At 33.3% G+C, this 21973-nt stretch overlaps 1 protein-coding gene across 2 annotated transcripts in view; it reads left to right on the plus strand.

Annotated features, from left to right (window-relative positions):
- Positions 1-21973, plus strand: part of MARCHF1 (membrane associated ring-CH-type finger 1) — an 889798-nt gene that overhangs the window by 285030 nt on the left and 582795 nt on the right. For both annotated transcript variants that reach the window (XM_043566174.1, XM_043566194.1), the window contains exon 2: positions 3818-3894. The gene's annotated coding sequence lies outside the window, so the exon portion shown is untranslated. The remainder of the gene's footprint in view (positions 1-3817; positions 3895-21973) is intronic.

The following is a 21973-nucleotide window of genomic DNA, read 5'->3' on the forward strand; positions in this document are numbered from 1 at the left end:
CTTAGCAAGAGTAGCTCTCTGATGAATATGAAAAATGTGTCCATATTTTGAGATTTTGGTGGAATACATTTGGTTTGATGAAGTTTTCAGGATTTTGTTTTTCTGCTAGTTTTTTTATTGAAAGTCAGTAGTCCTTGTAGACCTAGAAGTGGGAGATAATTTCACATCCTGTTCTATTAGTGATGATTCATACTACATTCTGCAAAAGTAATAGCTCTGAGGTTTTTTCCCCTTTTTTTTTGTCATTCAATCCTCATTCTTCAGTTTTTTTTTCAGTGTTCTAATTTTCTTTTTTTTTTTTTTGGTGGAAAGTTTTCCATTTTTTGTCTTCTTGTCTCAATATTTTTTATTATAAGAAAATCAGTTTATAATAATTGTATTCTTATAACTTTATTGTACATTTTATTGTGTTTCCACTACTTAGCAAAAATAATCAAGTGTAATATAACATCATATGTGGTCTGCCTTGGAAAATAACAGTAAGTTTTAACACAACATTTAATTTTTCTAATGACCAAACTTCCACACTAAATATTTTGATTATTTTACAGTAAATGCATCATTATCTAATAATCTCTCATTTAAGAGTGTGTCAGTACTTAGTTTTATATTATTAATGATTAATTACAGTTAAATAGGGGCACCTGGGTGGCTCAGTCGGTTCAGTGTCCCACTTCGGCTCAGGTCATGATCTTGTGGTTTGTGAGTTTAACCTCCATGTGGGGCTCTGTGCTGACAGCTTGGAGCCTGGAGCCTGCTTCAGATTCTGTGTCTCTTTCTCTTTGCCCCTTCCCAATTGTGCTCTGTGTCTCTCTATCAAAAATAAATGTAAAAAATTTTTTTAAAAAATTACAGTTAAATAATGATTTATATCATAATGAAAGCACCTTCTAGACATAGATAGGGGATTCAGTAGTACTTTGCAGCAATGTTGCAATCAACAAAATGAAGTTGATATTAACTTCAATAAAAATACATTAAATATAAATATATCCACTAAATTAATGCAGGGAGAGATTTTTTAATTTTACAGATACATATATATTATAAGCATATGAAAGCAGATAGTTAGATAAATAGATATTGATGGATATACCAATTTGAAGCCCAGCTACTTGTTTAGAGGTACAGATTATTATAGATAGTATTAAATCACCACTATATTTTGATTATTAGTTTATCAGATTTGTTTCTCCTTTGCAAACTCAAGTGGAATGATGTATATTGATCCTATTGTATTATAATAGAACAGTTTATCCCATTTACTGGAAGTTTGGCATAGTAAGTATGCAAATAAACTATTTCGGATAAACATTTATAATAAAAATACAAAAGTGAAAATGTTGCAAGTTACTGGAACACCATTAGATGTGCTATGCTCAATCTGAATACCCAAACCCATCCAGCATTTTTAGTGAAACAAAATTTTCACAATTTTTAGTGAAACAACTGTAACCTATATTCTCCCTTTTTGCAAAAGAATCTTCAGTATTCATCATGGCAGAATAGTTTGAAAGATAAATCACATATCTAGTCATTATGTACCATCTGTTAATTAAATCATGACATTCTCCCACTTCTGCTTGTATAATTTATTTGTGGGATAAATTTATCTATGCAGTTTTCTATTTACTTAATTCTCTGTCAGCATTCTCCCCAGTTACTTATACAGAGATAATTTTGACACCCACCTCACCACATGCCAAAATATATAAGAACACTGTGGTCACTACAGTTTAGTCTTAGAATCCCTCCTTTCCCCAAATACATATCTCTTTATGTAAGGTTTGTTCTATCTCCCTTCTTCCCTTACTTCCGATCTCTTATTCCTCTTCCTCCCATCTACCTTCCTCCCTTTGTTGACTGTCATGCCTTATTACACAAAGGGAAGTAAATGTTGAATAGGGACATATGAAGAAGAAAAGCATCTGGTTTATTAAGCTTTGAAAGGCCAGCTCGGAAAGCCTAAAATGATGAAGTAACATAATGCCTAATAGTGGTCTCATGCAATTAATGACAGTATAATTTTTGAACAATTTGTTAGGGTTTCTATTTGTTTTAATTATGCTAATAGATCCGTTGATATTTTGCAATACTTTCTACTTGAAACTCAGATTTTAATAACTAAATTCCATTTAAATTATATAATCTGTAACTATGAGGTCTTTTGAAACATGTAAAAATTTTAAGCTATCCAGTTTAATTTGAGCAAAACAAGGTAGCCATAGTTAAAGCTGGATGACAGCAGTTGGACTATTCTGAGCCCAAGAAGAATACCTTTCTTTAATTGTAAAAGAAATCATCTGCAGTTGTTGATGGGTATTTGATTGGCCATATTCTTTATATTTTGGGTATTTGAAAATAGGCAACTTATTTAAAAATATGCAGTGAAAGTAGAAATAAAAGACTTATTTGTGTTTAAAACTGCATTGATAATAACAAAAATTAATAGCAATTCTCATAGTTCTATATACTTTATTCTTCCCTTATGGAAACTTTTGTTGTTATTGTTATTTCTCTGACTTATCTGGTTTTCAATTTGTTGTATATAGTCTGAATTTCGTTTTTCTACAAGATATGGCTACAGTGTGTTCCTAGCAGCAGTTGACTTTTGTAAGTCAATTTACTGATTCTATAGACAAGCTAATTTCAAATAGCTATTATACAATGTTCACTTTGCTCCCTGTATATCGATTCTATAAATAGATGTATAAATATAATATTTCATATTACACATATTTCACATTATATGTAATTCATATTATATATAATTCATATGAACATGTCATATTTTATCTACAACTACAATGTTACTTTATACATTCTTTGAAAAATGATCAATAATATCTTCTAATAGTTTGTTAAAATACTACCTTGTGATCCTTCTTCATAGAAAAAAAGAATAAGGGGAGATTCTAAGAGATTGATGTTCAGCTCACTGAATGGACAATTGACATTGTTACTCCTTTCAAGCACGCATAGGCAATTCAATATTGTAGTCATGTTTGCCTTCCTTTGGAGTGAATTCTAAAACAAATGAAGGATGGAATAGTTAGTGCTGTTTTATACATAGGGATGTAAGAGGGAGTGCACCCACCTGGCTTGTTTCTTCTTGATATGCTGCTTAGAATGTCTAAGGATCCATAAGTGAACCTGTTGCTTAGCTTCACACAGTGTTGTTTTGTATATCCTTCAAGTATGTCATATTTTTGTTCATCCTCATCATATTTCTTTTTTTATTTTGATATGAAATTTATTGTCAAATTGGTTTCCATACAACACCCAGTGCTCATCTCAACCGGTGCCCTCCTCAGTGCCCATCACCCAGTTTCCCCTCCCTCCCACCCTCCATCAACCCTCATTATATTTCAAACATTCTGTTGATTTCAGGCTAATCATCATGAAATAACTGTATCAACGTGGGACCAGGTATTCTAGTTGGGAGTTGTTGTTTGTCCTCTGACTTTGGAGTCATTGCTGAGTGTCTTAGCTGCTCAGCCGCACATACATGATACAAACAACTTTTTTTTGTCTTACAGAAAATAAACCTTCAGTTGACCCACTCTTAACATACTGAGGTATCTAAATATTTTGGAACTGTTTAGAAATTGATAGAAATTCTTTCTCATGACCTGAATATTGGCACAAATGGCATTAGGAACACTCTCTATGATATTATGGTTTCGTGACTATTTAGATAGGCCTACAATTTGTACAGCATTTGTGTGGTTGGTCTTTCCGTTACACAAACTTAGTTTCCTTATAGTTAATTTTTTTTAAGTTCAGCCTTTAAGTTTATTTAAATTTTCTTTTTCAGGAAATGTACCCAAGAAGAATTCTGAGAGAATATACTCAGTTGTCCTGCTGTGATTAAACAAGGCGCTGCTGCATTTTGTAAGTTCATCTATTTTTATCCTCTATAGAGAAGACTTTCTGCTACAGAGAGCCACATGTTTTAAGTTGGAATTGGAGTCAGACTTTCTTTAATAGATGGGCTTTAATTGATTTTATTTTTTCAAACTTTATTTTACCCAGATTTTATTCAGTTTCAGTGAATAGCATTTCTTTTTAAAATTAACTCTGTTTCCTTGTATCTATTAGCCACTATTTTAATGACTTGTGATAAGAACTTTATCAGTTGAAGAGCTATATGTAAGAGGCAGGGCTGTGAGTAATACTGATTTGCCTGGGCAAATATATTGGTAATTATAATAGCCTTCATTTTAGCAAACAAATATATTTAATGTTATCTCTACTAACTGCCTTATGTGGCCTCATGAAAGTAACTGAGTACTGATTATCTTTGGGAAACATTGATTTTATTTTGTTACTAATATAGCTTTTACATTCAAGGATTATAATATTCATCATGGTGAGATGTGTACTACATAACTTTGATGTCCTAGGACCTAATATTTGTGCATTTCGTATGATAAAAAGAAAACCAGCAAAGGCTTCTGTGTGAAGAGTCATGAATGACATTAAATTGAGTGTCTCCTGAACCTTTAAATTTACATTTCTCGTTATCTCAAAGTTAAAATATTTTGCTATTTCAGTTTGTAAAACACAGTGTAAAGCAAATAGTTTCCCCCTTTGTTTATAAGCTACCTTCTGGTATTGAGATAAAATAGTCTCTTTGCCTCTAATTAGTTTTCTATGAAAAACCCAGTAGATTGAGAGACTGTAATCCATGCTGTTAATTTTTTTGGTAACTTTTCCTTTTCCTTTCTTTTGCTTTTCTCTCATGCAGACGATTTCCACCAAATAAAAGAAAAAAAAATATGCTGTGTCTCTCTATAATAAATGCAAGGGAGATCAAACAAATGAAAACATATACCTAAAGACTTGTCATCTGTGGCATAGAAGCAGTGCTTTTTCGTTGAGGGTGTTTTGTTAACCCAATATGTTTGAACAACTTAATTAGTGTTGAATATGACAACATGAAGACCACACCTAAAGACAGATTTTAGAAACCTATATAGTAATTTGGAGGGCAGAAACCACTTCAGAAATATCTTGAAGTTTATGGAGCATCACATACAAAAGAGGGAAATTTTGTAAAGACAAATATTAACATAGCTCATGTAAAAAAAAAAAAGATGTAGAAGGCTAGCACAAAAATCATCTTAAATTTAAATTCCAATTTTTTGAAACCCGATTCATTTGTAATTATTTTTAGTTTTATTGAGAACGGATTGACATATATCACTATATAAGATTAAGGTATACGAAATGATTGATTAACATATATTATGAAATGATTACCACAATAGGATTAGTTAACATCCATTATCTCATATAGATAAAATAAAAAAAAAATCTTGTGAAGAAAATTCTTAAGATATACTCTCTTAACAACATTCCTGTATATCATACAGCAGTGTTAGTTATAGCAATCATATTGTACATTACATCTCTATTACTTATTTATCTTATAATTGGAAGTTTATACCTTTTGACCACTTTTCTTTAATTCTACCTCCCCTCAGCCCCTGCCTTAGGTAACCACATGTCTTACCTCTTTTTCCATGAGTTAGGTGTTTTGTTTTGTTCTGTTTCTTGAGATTCTGCATTTAAGTGAGATCATACAGTATTTGTCTTTCTCTGTCTGACTTAGCAGTATGCCTTCAAGTTTCATCCATGCTGTCCCGATTAATAGAATTTCCTTGTTTTTTTTTATAGATGAGTAATATTCCATTGTTTGTGTGTGTGAAATATATATATTACTTCTTTATCCATTCATCTATTGATAGACACATAGGTTGTTTTCCTTGTCTTCGTATGGTAAATAATGCTGCTGTGAACATGGGAGTGCAGATATCTTTTCAAGTTAGAGTTTTTGTTTCCTTTAGATATATTCCCAGAAGTAACATTTCTGGATCAAATGGTAGTTCTATTGTTAATTCTTATGAGGAAACTTCATACTGTTTTCCATAGTGACTGTACCAAATACTTACATTACGGTCCCACCATCAGTGCACAAGGTTTTCCCTTTTCTACATATGCATGCTAGCATTTATCGTCTCATTTGTTAATGCTGTCCATTCTAACAGGCATGAGATATCTCATTGTGGTTTTAATTTGCATTTCTGTAATGACTAGTGATTTTGAAGCATTTTTTCATGTATCTGTTGACCATCTTTTTGCAAAAATATTTATTCAGTTGCTTTGCCCATTTTTAAATTCTACTATTTGTTTTTTTTTGCTATTGAATTGTAGGAGTTTTTAAAATATTTTTTTGGGTATTCACCCCTCATCAGATATATGGTTTACAAACATTTTTTCCCATTCTATAGATTGTCTTTTCATTTTGTTGACACATTTATTTGTGCAGAAGCTTTTAAGTTTGGTATGGTCCCTTTGTTTATTTTGTATTTTGTTGCTTGTGCTTCAGCTGGAATTTCTAGAAAATTATTGCTAAGACACATGTCAAGGAGCTTTTTTTCCTGTTTTCTTCTAGAATTTCATAATTTCAGGTCTTACATTTAAGTCTTTAATCCATTTCAAGGAAATTTTTGTGAGTGGTGCAAAGTTTGGGTCCAGTTTCATTCTTTTGTATGTGGATATCCAGTTATTTCAGCACCACTTATTAAAGAGATTATTTTTTCTACACCAAGTATTCTTGGCTCCCTTGTCAAATATTAGTTGGCCATATATACTCTGGTTTATTCTGGGCTCTGGATTCTGTTCCACTGGTCTCTTTTTGCCTCTTTTTATGCCAGTACCATATTGTTTTAGTCACTATAGCTTTACAGTGTAGTTTGAAATTAGGAAGTATGATCCTGTTCTGTTCTTTCTTCTCAGGATTGATTTGGCTATTCAGAGTCTTTTGTGGTTCCATATAAATTTTGAGTGTATTTTTAAAAATTTTCTGTAGGGTCACCTGGGTGGCTCAGTTGGTTAAGCATCTGACTTCAGCTCAGGTCATGATTTGTGGTTCATGAGTTGAGGCCCTGCATCGGGCTCTGTGCTGACAGCTCAGAGCCTGGAGCCTGCTTCGGATCCTGTGTCTTCTCTGTCTGCCCCTACCTTGCTCATGCTCTGTCTCTCTCTCTCTCAAAAAAAAAGTAAATATTGAAAAATTGTTTTTTTAATTTTCTATAAAAAATGCAGTTGTAACCTTGATAGTGATTGTATTGAGTCTATTGATGGCTATTGGTAGTATTGATATTTTAACAATATTCTTCCAATCTATGAACATGGGATACCTTTTCATATATTTGTGTCATCCTGAATTTCTTTCATCAGTGTCTGCAGTTTTCAGAATAGAGATCTTTCACCTCTGTGATGAAACTTCTTAGCTATTTTATTGTTTTTGATGTCATTGTGAATGGGATCAATTTCTTTTTCTTTTTCTTTCAGAAAATTTATTGTTAGTGTACAGAAAAGCTACTGACTTTTGCGTGTTAATTTTGTATCCTGCCACTTTACTGAATTTGTGGATTAGTTTGAACAGTTTTGGTTGTCTTTAGGATTTTCTATATATAATTTATGTCATCTGAAAATAGAATTTTACTTCTTCCTTTCCAATTCTGTTACTGTTATTTCACTTTATTTTATTTTATTTATTGATTGGTTGATTGATTGCCTGATTGCTTTAGCTAGGACTTACAGTACTATGTTGAGCGGGAGTGGTGATAGTGGGCACTCTTGTCTTGTTCCTCATGTAAGAGGACAAATTTCAACCTTTCACTATTGAATATGATGTTAGCTGCAGATTTGTCATACGTGGCCTTTATTATGTTGAGATTTGTTTCTTATTTCTCTAATCTGTTGTGTTTTGTAATGAATGGATATTGAATTTTGTCAAATGCTTTTTCTGTATCTGTTGAGATGCTCATATGATTCTTTTCTTCCATTCTATTAATGTGATGTATTACATTGATTAATTTGCATATGTTTAACCATCTTTGCAGACCATGGATAAATCCCACTCATTAATGGTGAATGATTCTTTTAATGTGCTGCTGAATTTGGTTTGCTAATATTTTGTTGAAAATACTGTAATTTTTGTATCTAGATTCATCAGGGATATTGGCCTATAGTTTTCTTTTCTAGAGTATCTGAATCTGGCTTTGGCATAAGAAAGTACTGGCTTTAAAATGAGTTTGGAAGTTTTTCCTTCTCTTCCCTTATTTTGAATACTGAAAATAATTGGTGTAATACTTCATCAAATATTTGGTAAAATTCAGCAGTGAAGCCATCTGGTCCAGGGTTTTTCTTTGTTGGGAGATTTTTAGTTAGTGATTCAGTTTCTTTAATAGGAATTGATCTGTTCAGATTCTCTATTTTTTCCTTATTCAGTCTTGGTAGGTTGTATGTTTCTATGAATTTTTCCATTTCTTCCAGGTTGTCCAGTTTGTAGGTGTGTAATTGTTTATAGTAGACCTTTATGCTTTTTTGTATTTCTGTGGGCTCAGTTATCTGTATTAATATTTTTCTCAATGAAAACCATGAAGTTTTTACCCTAAAACACTGCATTTTATAAAAATTATCAGTTGTCTTCTTTTTACTAAATAAAGATTTATCTGTGTATCTTATCTCTTGAAATCCATTTTTTGATCATTGAGTAGCAGTAGTATTCAATGAGTATACAATTTTTATTAATAGAAAACATTTGCTAAATATTTACAGTGTATCAAACCCTATGCATGAAAGATGGCAAAAAAATTGGTGTTCAATATGATCTGTGTAGTTCTATCAGTTTTATCAGTGGTGAATATGCCTTTTCTATTAGGTTTTTATAGAAGTTTCCTGTTCCGCCATTACTACATCAGTTCCTACACATCTAAGAAATACAATTTAGAAACCATGGAGGTATTATTAGACCTTAGACTTGTAAAATGCAAGAAATATTTTTAAGAGCCAGGAACAAATATATTTTTGCTTTTGGTCACGCTCCTCTTTATTACTCTGAGCATTTGTGGTGTATTCATCTAAAGAAAAATCTGGAATATATGGAGAAAGTCAAAGAGAAAAATAAAAACTGTGGTCACAGATTTTCAGTAATAGTGTCTCTCTGATAAAAAAAATTTAAGGAAGTAGAATAACTCATTTAAGGGGCACCTGGGTGGCTCAGTTGGTTAAGCATCCGATTTCGGCTCAGGTCATGATCTTGCGGTCTGTGAGTTTGAGCCCCGCCTCAGGCTCTGTGCTGACAGCCCAGAGTCTGGAGCCTGTTTCAGATTCTGTGTCTCCCTCTCTCTCTGACCCTCCCCCATTCATGCTCTGTCTTTCTCTGTCTCAAAAATAAATAAATGTTAGAAAAAAAATAAAAAAAGAATAATTCATTTAAAAAAGAAAATGGTGAAATAATTGAATATTATTATTCTTTATGCGTATTAAAAGAGCTCATGGGAAAGGTGGACAGTTCTATATTTTGTAGAAATTAAAAAAAAAAACCAAGGATCATAACCCTGGACTGTTACCAGTATAGATTTCCATGCTGTGAGAATTTTTAAGCACTAGAATACTTACAGGTAGATGTTTGAAAATCCCTTATTTTGAAATATCTCTTAAAACGTATCCCATCTTTGAAGGACTATCTGAGAGAAAAAGTGCTAATTACAACATGAAATCTTCTAAATCTAGGATTAAATGATCATAAATTAGTTACTGTTTTACCCTCTGTAATAACTCATTAACTTCAATCGACATTGGCTTTGATTTTCTGAGACCATACAGAGGAGGAAGTTAACTGCTTTAATAAAACATCTCTTGCTCAGCGATGGTCCCAGTTGAATAACTATTTAGTCCCTAATGGAGAATTAGTATAGTTTTCTCTACGGGTTTAAAGGATGATCAAAGTAGATCCTTTGCCTGTGGCATGAAATCTTTCCTATAGCTAGAGTAAGTTCATCTGTCTGGAATTCATCTAAACAAATGTTTTTTTAATGAGCACATTAAAAAAAACAGCTATCTTTTTGGTGACCATTCTTGCTTTTTCCTTAAGAGAGGATTATACTTCACAGGTAATACCTATATACTATATTATAACTCTCGGACCTCCCACAACATTTTAAGGCTATGTTTTGTAGGCCACATACATATTAAAAAAGATGTAGAAAACAAGCAATCACTGAATGAATGAAGTGCAAAATGAAGTGTTGCCGTTATTCAGAGAATAAGTCTAATTAAAATTGGGTTAAAATCTATTGGAAAAACCTAGATGGGTAATAGATGGCTGATATCAAAGAATAGAGTAAGAACATTCTTAACTTAAGAATTTACTTAAGATAGAGGTCCCAGATTTAAAGGCATTGGAAAGAGAATTTTATGAAATGAGTAGGAGGAAGCAAAGTTAAGTAGGTAAGATTGATTGAAACCATGAAAAGTCTTAATTCCATGCTGTGAAGCCTATACTTCATTCAATGGGAGAGGCAGTGATGAGAAACATTTCAATGAAATTCCTTTCTGTCAATTCCTAACAATTGATGTGGAGGGAAAGGGTGAACAAAAATCGAAGATGATACCATAGTTCTAACTCTTAAAAAGTGGAAAAATAGACAATGAATGGAAATATGAAAATTAAAGAGGTAGGGTGGAGGGGGCAGTTTGTATGAATGATGCACTTTTTGAAATATTCTGAACTGACTTTCCAAAAGTTTCTTATCTCAACTTATATTTTCATCTCAAACCCATTTTTTATCATTGTTATTTAAAAAATTTTTTAAGGTTTATTTATTTTTGATATAGAGAGACAGAATGTGAGCAGGGTAGGGGCAGAGAGAGAGGGAGACACAGAATCCAAAGCAGGCTCCAGGCTCTGAGCTGACAGCACAGAGCCTGTTGCAGGGCTCAAACTCATGAACTGTGAGATCGTGACCTGAGCTGATGGCAGATACTCAAAGGACTGAGCCACCCAGGCACCCCTTATAATTGGCATTGTTGACAGTAAAACAAATGGGTCATTTGTATTCATTTTTGTCTTACATTGTCACTATACCTCTAGTTTATCCAAAACTGAATTTTTAAGTGAAAAAACTTAGGAGTTCCTGAAGTGTTGAAAAAAAAAATGCTCATTTTGTGGTAATTTTTACCCACATAAAGCCCAGAATAGACATTCAGGAATAATTATTTGATTCATACATCAGTTTGTTTTGTACCTATGGACATTTTATAGCAGCAAAATGGATTTGATTCTTTGCTTCACTTACAAAATTCTTTTTACTTCCTAAAAGACACAGTCACTTTGTAAGAAAGAGGTAACTATGAGGTTGTAGCCTAGACATTTGATTTGTTGGTTTGCTCATTCCATGATAGGCATCTATTTATGATGTGGCCAAGAGTAACTTCGATATTGTTGAAGAACATAAAATGATACTTACCCTGAAGTTAAAAAAACAAACTTATTTAGCTATTTAAGCAGTATTTCTAAAACTCTGCATTGAGTATATGAGAATAGTACAGATGGCATAGAAACCTTATGAATGAAGTTGGCATAGAATAATAAAAATTAACTTAATATTTCCCTAAGTGCCAGTGAAGAATAATGTAGAATAAAAATGTTTAGTATTAACTTTTAAAGCAGATTATGTAGATCAGAAAGATTTGTTCGTGTGGACTCATTTTGGGCTCTAGCCACCAGTTGTGGATAGACTAGAATTAAAACAATGATTTCAGCAATGCAAACTAATATTTTATATTTCGTTTTTAGATATACTTTTACCATTTTGTTTTTAACATATATCATGATATACTTTTTAATGTTGTTACATGTTACCTAATCTAAAAGTAAGCTGTGGTAATTGACAAGAAAAGTGTAGACTCTGAGGTGAAAACCAATGATATATGATGCATGGGTTAGTTAAGCTGGGTACACAACTGGACAGGAGATTGTGTATATCAAAACCAGCCAAACAACCAAATAGACATCTGTGATGGGAAAACTATAGCTTCTCAGTATATATTTGAATTTGTTATATTTGTAAATGAAAGGATAGAAGTTCAAGAGAACTCATGTGTTGTGAGGATGCTTATATATATGAATAACATAATGGCCTGTATTTCCAACAGAAACTTTGGAAAATATAAGAAAGATCTTCCACATATGATCAACCTTTGGTAGACACCCTGAGCAAAACTTAATGCAATTACCTGAAGAAGCAAAGTGATTATAGCAGCTTTCGGATTACTTGGAAACACAGGGAAGAAGCCTGAAAAATCTTGAAGGAATAAATATATGTCAGCTTATTCCTTAGACAATTGTCTTGAATATGAACTGTCTTTAGCAGGTTTAAGGTAGGAGTTTTATGGCAGACAACTCATAAATGAGATTTTAGTGAGTATCAGAAGGGCAGGAATTTTTAATTCCTGACTGAAAAAGCACCTCTAATGTTAGAGGTATCAACTGTGTTGAAAATAAAGATAGTTCATTGTGAAAGTTAAAGTTTATGCATTCATTCATTTAGGCAACACATAAACTTATTTAGCATATATTGCTGGCCATTCTGTTTATCATCAAAAATGGAGGTATCTGTGTGCAAGATGAACATTTTGTCAGGAAAAAAAACCTCTAAATGCTTAAAATGGGTGCTAAGAGGACATCTAGAAGTTTTTTATGACTTTGTCTTAAAAATGTGGGCAAAGATCTTGAAGACACACATCAACACAGTAAAACTGTAAGTTTACCCTTTTAATGAATTTAGGCTAATTGAAGCTCCATTGTGATGAATTTGTTAGGTAAACACAGTTTTCTAGCAGCGTGATGGAAAATATGCACATTCCCCCTGCTCTTTCTTTCTTTATCTGTGTTCTACACTGGGGATTTATGGCACATTTGTTATTTGGAGTAGAGCTCTTAACACCCCTAAATGGGAAAAATTTACTCTGTAACATCTGTACAAGTGCAAAAATTAGAAGTCTTTAAGAGGAAAATTCACAGTTTCTTTTCAGTGAGAGATTTGTGTATAGAATAGAGATCGATATGGTGAGCATCAGTTCTAAAAATAACAAATTTTTATCCATTATTCCTTCTCACGAGCTATGGCAGTTATTCTTGCTGTTAGCAGAAAAGTGCTTTACTTCTTTTTCTTTGTCCATAATTACTATCAATTGCATCCTTGGGCATCGATGATACAAACCATTACAAAATTTAAAAGCCTTAGGTTCTCCATTTTTATCTCTTTTGAAAAGTTTATACACACATGCACACACACATGCACACTCACAATTTCTTGACATTATAATCTCAGACAATATTGATGAAATTTCCTTTGAATTATTTCTTTATTAAAATTTTTTTTTAACGGTGGCAAACTCTGATTTATTTTCTTAGCACAATTAACAGCTCTGCCTTTCTATTTCATTTGTGTTAAGTTTCACATTAATTAATTTACCTTTTGCCTTGCTCTGAACTTGATATTGAAAAAAGTTTATGCATCATTGATTCTTACTATGCCTCAGGTAATTGATCCTGTTATAATGGCTTATAAAATACACATCTGAGAAAATAAGAAACTTTTCCAAGAAATAGAATTTATCTTAAACTGATTTTGTTTCAGTGAGGTAGTTATCAATACGGAAGTTGTTTTGACAAGAAATCTAGAAAATTACAGAAATTGAAAAAAGTGTTTTAAACACTGACAGACAGTATTGCTGCATATAACCTCAGGTCTCCCTAACACTAAGCATTCTAAAATTCTGGCTTTATATTATTAAGTAAATGAAAATGAGCTCCTTGCAATTTTTATGGTAGCAGAGTAACACATAAATATCAATCTGCTGAGATGGTCTGATTTCTAGACTATTATTTCACCTTTTGTTAACCTCCGAGTCTTCTGTCGCTTCAGCAACATGTACACATTGGACCTTTTATTTATGCTGCTGAGAATACTGGTTTCAAACTCTCTACTGTATTTTGAGGAGACTGCATCAAAGCTTTGTTGGTGACAAATGCAGGCATTTGTGTTTTGAGGATTCTGCACACAAATCCAGCACTGGTCACATTTTGAATGCTGAATCTGCAAAAGAGAATAATTACTGCTGCATGGTGGTGGAGAAAATTTTACATTTGGAACCAAAAGGGGAAAAATTGGGCCATTTTACATGGACTTTTCCTATGGTTGGAGTGGTTCCTCAGTGTTCTTAGTCCAAAGATGACATGTTCATGTATCTAAATGTATTATTGTGTTCGTGGTCAGATGACAGCAACATAAGTGCTCAGCCTCAACCCTTGCACAAAAATAGTGCAAAGAAAATTTTGCATCACATTCAAGTCTTGATCTAGGTATGTCTCTCTTCTATGCTTGAGAAATCTTCATTTTTTCTTAAAATGACTGAGAACATGCCCCTATATATTAGTGGTGATGTCCTGTCACTTGTGTTATGACCCAGTAAATTACATAAATTCTTTAAATGCCAATCCTAGAGTAAGACTGAAGTATAAGACTGAATATTACATCATGGGATAAGACTCAAGTGTATTATGAACTCAGGTAGGAGTGGAATTAAATTATCCCCTTGAATTGACTCATGACATTTAGTATTGCTCTTTAATAATTCTTTCTCCCTGCTTTGAAAGTAACATTTCCTAGTAATATTTTCTTTTCTGTGTTTCTCTTTTTTTTCCCTTATGTTCCAATTTTAGGATTGTCTTCCTAATATACTTGGTCTGGAACAATTAGATATGTGATAACCCAAAAAAATATGTGATTATATTATTTTATTATGAATTTAACCTACATATATTTTAATAACCAGAAAAGGTCAGCCAATACTTACTTTTGAAATTAGAATAAATGTTAGCTAATTTAATGGCTGTATAATTATTGTCTAATGGTAATATAAAAATCTGTTTAAAATTTTTTTTAATGTTTATTTATTTTTGAGAGAGAGAGAGAGTGAGCACGACGGAGGTGGGGGGCAGAGAGAGAGGGAGACATAGAATCCGAAGCAGGCTCCAGGATCTGAGCTGTCAGCACAGAGCCCAATGAGGGGCTTGAACCCACAAACCATGAGATGATGACCTGAGCCAAAGTTGGACGCTTAACTGACTGAGCTACTCAGGCACCCCATATGAGACTCTGTTTTAAAACAGGGTTTCTTAATATAATTTTTGTGCTGTATCAGTATTCAGTCAGAAGCTGAAAAATTAAGGTGTGTGTGTGTGTGTGTGTGTGTTTTGTTATAAGAGCTTTTTATAAAGGTTTATATAATTGTAGGAGCTGGTAAGATGTCTGTAAGGCTGCCATCTTTGCATGTGATACTAGAGTTGGAAATCCTGAGAAACAGGACAGGCAGTTGAGCAGAGAAGATGGATGTTAAGTGGCAAAGAGCAAGTTACAACTCACAAACGTTTGCTGAAAACAAAGAAAATGGGTTGGAACTCATGTCACTTCTTACTTTTCACTGCCTTCCACCTTGATGATATTGATGTCATATAGCAGGTGCCCATCATCACAAAGCTCAACACATATATGGCCCAAGAGGAGCTGAAGGAGGGTTCAGGGAAAGGTAGCATGGTTGCAAGCTCAGACTGTGTGTCATACCAATAAAGTGAGGTAAAAATTTGCAGCAAGCATGATCTACAGAGGCACCTGATGACTCTGCTCTGACCTTCCCAATAAAAAGCAATATGGCTGCTGCTTCGCTTGTGCCCACAAATCTCACTAAAATGTCTCTGTGGCCCAAACGAACTGGAATCCTACAGGGTAGGGGATTCTGAGAAATGCTATTCATCTTAGCTCAGCGGATATATTACAGAGCCACCAAAGGGCCATGAGTCCATTTGGAAGTCTGAAGAAGTTTATACATCCCCTTTCAGAATACTGTTTTTAGTATTTGAAATGCATTAAACTAACTGCAGAAGGTTACCCAGAGATTCAGTTATTAAAATAGTTATCTAAGGCATCTGGGTGGCTCTGTTGGTTAAGCATCCGACTTTTGATTTCAGCTCAGGTCCTGATCTCATGGTCATAATCTCACGGTCCTGTTGGGCTCTGAGCTGGGCATTGATCCTGCTTAAGAGTCTCTCTCTCCCTCTCCCTCTTCCCTTCTCTGGCTCACACTCATGCGTGCTCTCTCTCAAAAAAATAAAATAGTTATCAAAATGTGAAAAATGAAATTTGTGATATAGTAATTGATAGGCTTTGTAATATACTAAATAACAAGATTCAAGAAAATATTTTATGTTTATAACAGTAGTAATTTTGAAGCTGTGGTGAGTGTAAGTCATGCTTTATGATATTTGTAACAAAATGTGATATGAAAATAGTTTCTTTGATGAAACGTTTATAAATATTGCTAATCCTACTGTGATTTGTTGAGTAAAGTCATATTTCAAGAAATGGTAAATTGTCAGCTAGAGGTTAGTGAAAATAAAGATACAACTTTTCTTTTCCTAATTCACATGTATAGATTGTCTGAAGTTTATTCATGGACCCCATTGATAGGAACTGTAAATCCTAGGAGAGAACCCCTCCTTTGGAATCAAAAACTCCTTTGGTGAAAGATCTTTACTGATACTTATTTTTTTAAGTTTTTTTTATGTATTTTGAGGGGGAGAGAGAGAGAGAGAGCAAGCAGGGGAGGAGCAGAGAGAGGGAGAGAGATAATCCCAAGCAGGCTCCACACTGTCAGCAGTGAGCCTGACACAGGGCTCGAACTCAGGAACTGTGAGATCATGACCTGAGCCTAAGTCAAGAGTCAGATGCTTAACTGACTGAGCCACCCAGGAGCCTCCAGATAGTTATTTTTTAAGGTAATAAGTTCAAAGAAACATTTCTGAGGCTAGAAGCCCTGTTGTGAGGTAACACATGCTAAATAGTGTCTGTGGTATAATAAGCTTCACATTTTTTTACATGTCTATAGTTACGGAGTCTTAATTATAACAAGGAGCATTTCAGTAGGACTCCGAGAAAAGTAAAATTAACATTACCACAAAAATTGGCATGCTAAATTGTTAGTAGGCTCCCTGGGGTTTTCCTTCTTGATATGATTTCAATGATTCCTTCATAGTTTAGACATAGTAAAATAGCACCATTTGGGCATCTGTGTATGACAGTCACTAAATATTTTTAAATGAATTTCAATCTGTATTTTACTTATAGGGAAAAATTTCTTTTTGCCTACCATAAGATTGCACAGTTTATTAAATGGATATCACTATGTGGATACAAAGGGAAATATTCAATGTTAGTATAGAATATAAAAGTTCTATCACATTTTGTTTTTAAATTGTGTTTTCCCTAACTTCGGCCCTTTGTTACTCTGTATTCAGCCTTATTTGTTCTTGCTTATAGTCCTTAAGAAAAGAAGCACTTTGGAGGAAAAATTGTAATTTTCTGTTTCTTTTCTTTTTTCTTTGATAAATCTGACATTATGTTGTGTAAATTTATTTATTTTTTTACTTTCTGTAAATTTAAGGTGTAAATCCTGTTATGCATTTATATATTGTAATATGATTGCCATCAAAGCAGTATTTATAATATTGCATCATTATTGTACAATATTATTGTCTTTATTCATTATACCGTGCATTAGATCTCTGTGGCTTATTTACTGCTCATTTTAAGTCTGTACCCTTAAATGCAATTAATCTTATCTACCCTCCTCCCCCACTCCCTGGTAACTACTACTGTACTCTGGTTTTTAGATTTGGCTTTTCAATTAATTCATTATTTAAAAAAAATTTTACTGAGGTATAGTTGACATATAACATTGTATTAGTTTCAAGTTTACAACAAAGTGATTTGACATTTATGTGTATTATGAAAAGATCACCACAATAATTGTAGTTATCATCTGTCACCATACAAAGTTATTACAATTTTATTAACCATATTCCCTATGCTATGTTTTACCTCACAGTGACTTATTTCTTTTGTAACAGGACATTTGCACCTCTTATTCTTTATATCACAGTGACTTATTTCTTTTATAACTGGACACTTGTACCCCTTACTCTCTTAATCTGTTTCACCCATGCCCTCTGTACTCCTCTGCTTTGGGAGTCACCAGTTTGTTACCTTCATTCCTGAGTCTGTTTCTCTTTTATTGTGTTTGTTCATTTGTTTTGTCTTTTAGATTTCACATGTAAGTGAAATCATATGTTATTTGTCTTTTTCTGTCTGACTTATTTCACTTTAGTGTAATACCCTCTTGGTCCATCCAAGTGATTACAAATGATGAGACTTCATTATTTATTATGGCTCAGTAACATTCCATGGTGTGTGTGAGTGTGTGTGTGTGTGTGTGTGTGTGTGTGTGTGTGTGTGTGTAATGGATTGTTGGATTATAGGGTATTTAGAATTCTTGGATTATATGGTATTTATTTTTAATTTTTGAGGAATCTCTGTATTGATTTCCATAGTCGCTACATTAATTCACATTCCCTCCAACATTGTATGAGGGTTCCCTTTACTCCACATGCCAACACTTGTTATTTCTTGTCTTTTTGATACTAGCCATTATGGCAGGTATGTAGTGATATCTCACGGTAGTTTCCCTAATGATTAGTGATGTTGAACATGTTTTTATGTACATGTTGCCCAACTGTATGTATTCTTTAGAAAAGTGTCTATTAGGTCCTCTGCCCATTTTTAATTGGATTGTTTGGGTTTTCTTGGTGTTGAGTTATATGAGTTCATTATAGATTTTGGACATAAACCTCTTGTCAGATATAGTATTTGCAAATATCTTCTATTCAGTAGGTTGCCTTTTAGTATTGTTGATGGTTTCCTTCACTGTGCAAAAGGTTTTTAGTTTTATGTAGTTCCAGTAGCTTATTTTTGCTTTTGTTTCTCTTGTCTGAGGAGACAGATCAAAAGAATATTGCTAATAAGATCGTTATCAAGATTTTGCTGCCTCTTTTTTCTTTTAGGATTTTTACAGCTTTAGGTCATATATTTTGGTCTTAAATCCATTTTGAATTTATTTTTGTATATGGTATAAGAAAGTAGCTCAATCTCTTTCTTTTCTTCTTTTCCTGTTTCTTTCCTTCTTTCCTTCCTTCTTTCCTTCCCTCTTTATTTTCTATTCTTTTGTTTTCTTTCTTTTTCTTTTCTCTTTTCTTTTCTTTTCTTTTCTTTTCTTTTCTCGTCTTTCCATGTAGCTGTCCAGTTTTCCCAACAAAATTTATTGAAGAGCCCCATTGCATATTTTTGCCTCCTTTGTTGTAGACTAATTAACCATATAATCATAGAGTTATTTCTGGGCCCTCCATTTTGTTCTATTGACCTATGTGTCTATTTTTGTTCCAGTACCATGCTATTTTGATTACTGCAGATTTGTGGTATAGTTTGAAATCAGGGGGCATGTTATCTCCAGGTTTGTTCTTCCTAAAGCTGGCTTTGGCAGTTTGGGGTCTTTTATGGTTCCTTACAAATTTCAGGATTATTTGTTTTAGTTCTTTGAAAAATGTCATTGAAATTTTGATAAAGATAGCACTGAATCTATAGACTGCTTTGGATAGTATGGACATTTTAACAGTATTGATTCTTCCAATCCATGAGCATGGAATATGATTCCATTTCTTTGTGGCATCTTTAATTTCTTTCATTGTTGTCTTATCGTTTTCAGAGTACAAGTGATTGAATTTATTTCTAGACATTTTATTCTTTTGATGCATAAAGAATTGTTTTCTTTAAACATAAATTGTGATTGTTTTCATAAATTGTGATTGTTTTCTTAATTTATCTGATAGTTTATTAGTGAATAAAAACACAATAGATTACTATATATTAAGTTTTTATTCTGCAGTATTACTGAATTTTGTTCAATAGTTTCAATGACTGAGAAACCAAAAATAACAAAAACTATGTTTATTTTGTGGGGAGGTTTTAGGGTTTTCTATATTTACTATCATGCCATCTGCAAATTGTGACAATTTTACTTCTTACTTACCAATTTTGATCCCTTTCATTTCTTTTTCTGGTCTTTTTGCTGTGGCTGTGCTTTTCAGTACTGTGTTGAATAAAAGTGGTGAGTGAGAATCCTTGTCTTGTTCCTAATGTTAGAGGGAAAGCTTTCAGCTTTTCACTATTGAATGTGATGTTAACTTTGGGTTTATCTTACATGTTATTTATTATGTTGAGGTATGTTCCCTCTATACCCATTATGTTGACAGGTTTTTTTTTTTTTATCACAAACGGGTGTTGAATTATGTCAAGTGTTTTTTCTGCACTTGAGATGATTATGTGATTTTTATCCTTTTTAAATATGTTTATCATGTTGGTTGATTTGTGGATATATTTTTTCAATGTTTATTTATTTATTTTTAGGGCGCCTGGGTGGCTCAGTCAGTTAAGCATCCACCTTTGGTTCAGGTCATTATCTCATGGTTTGTAGATTCATTATCTCATGGTTTATAGGTTCGATCCCTGCATTGGGATGTGTGCTGACAGCTCAGAGCCTGGAGCCTGATTCGGATTCTTTCTCCCTCTTTTTCTGCCCCTCCCCCACTTGTAATCTGTCTCCATCTCTAAAAATGAATAGGTGTTAAAAAATGTCTAATTATTTATTTTTGACTGAATGAGATGGGGGGAGGGAGAGAGAGAAAGAAACAGAGAGACCATGAGCATGGGAGGGGCAGAAAGAGAGGGAGATAGAGAATTCCAAGCAAGTTCCACACTGTCAGCACAGAGCCCAACATGGGGCTCGAGCTCATTAACTGTGAGGTCATGACCTGAGCTGAAATCAAGAGTCAGATGCTTAACCGACTGAGTCACCCAGGTGCCCCTGATTTGTGGATATTGAAACACCTTTCATCCCTGGAATAAATCCCAGTTGATCATGATGTATAACCATTTAAGTGTATTTTTAAATTCAGTTTGCTAATATTTTGTTGATGATTTTTGAATCTGTGTTCATCAGGGATTTGGGCCTGTAATTTTTGTGTGTGTATGTGGTGTCTTTGTCTGGTTTGGTATCAGGGTAATGCTGCCCTCAACAATGAGTTTGAAAGCGTTTCTTCCTCCAATATTTTGGAATATTTTCAGAAGGATAGATGTTAACTCTTCTTTAAAAGTTTGTGGAATTCACCTGTGAAGGTGTTTGGTTTTGGATTATTTGTGGGGCGTATTTGATTACTGATTTAAGTTTATTACTATTTATTGGTCCGTTTAGAGATTTCATTTTTTCCTGATCCAGTCTTAAAAGAATGTATGTTTCTAGGAATTTATCCATTTCTTCTAGGTTGTCCAATTTGTTGGTATACTAATATCAATTAGTATAGATTGTAGAGATTGTAATAATCTCTTACAATCCCTTGTGTTCTTGTGGTGTCAGTTGCAACTTGTCTCATTCTGATTTTATTTATTTGGCCTTTTGTCTCTCTTTTTAATGAGTCTGGCTAAAGGTTTATCAATTTTTGTCTTTTCAAGGAAGCAGCTCTTAATTTCATTGATCTTTCCCATTTTTTAAGTCTCTGTTTCATTTACTTCTGCTCTGGTTTTTGTTATTTTCTTCCTTCTACTAACTTCGGGCTTCATTTGTTCTTTTTCTTACCCTTTGGTTTGTTTGGTTGTTTCCCTTTACGTTTATCTTTGGTTTGTTTGCTTGTTTCCCTTTACGTTTGTTTGCTTGTTTGTTTATTTTTAGTTCTCTGAGATAGGACTATAGAGCTGTAAACTTGCCTCTTAAAACTGCTTTTGCTATGTCCAGTTGGTTTTGATGTGGTGTTGTGGTTCCATTTTAATTTTTTTTCTAGGTATTTTTTAAATTTCCTCTTTCATTTCTTTGTTGACCCATTGGCTGTTCAGTGACTTGTTCAATCTCCATTTATTTGTGATTTTTCCAGGTTTCTTCCTAAAATTGATTTCTAGTTTCATATCATTTGAGGTTGAAAAGATGCTTGATATGATTTCAGTCTTTTAAATTTATTGAGGCTTGTTTTGTGGCCAAATATACGATCTATCCTGGAGAATATTCCTTGTGTACTAGAGAGGAATGTGTATGCTGCTTTTGGATGGAATGTTCTATATATATTAAGTCCATCTGGTCTAAAGTGTCATTTAATTCTGATATTTCCTTACTG

Source organism: Prionailurus bengalensis, chromosome B1, assembly GCF_016509475.1.
Source record: "Prionailurus bengalensis isolate Pbe53 chromosome B1, Fcat_Pben_1.1_paternal_pri, whole genome shotgun sequence".
Taxonomy (NCBI): Eukaryota; Metazoa; Chordata; class Mammalia; order Carnivora; family Felidae; genus Prionailurus; species Prionailurus bengalensis.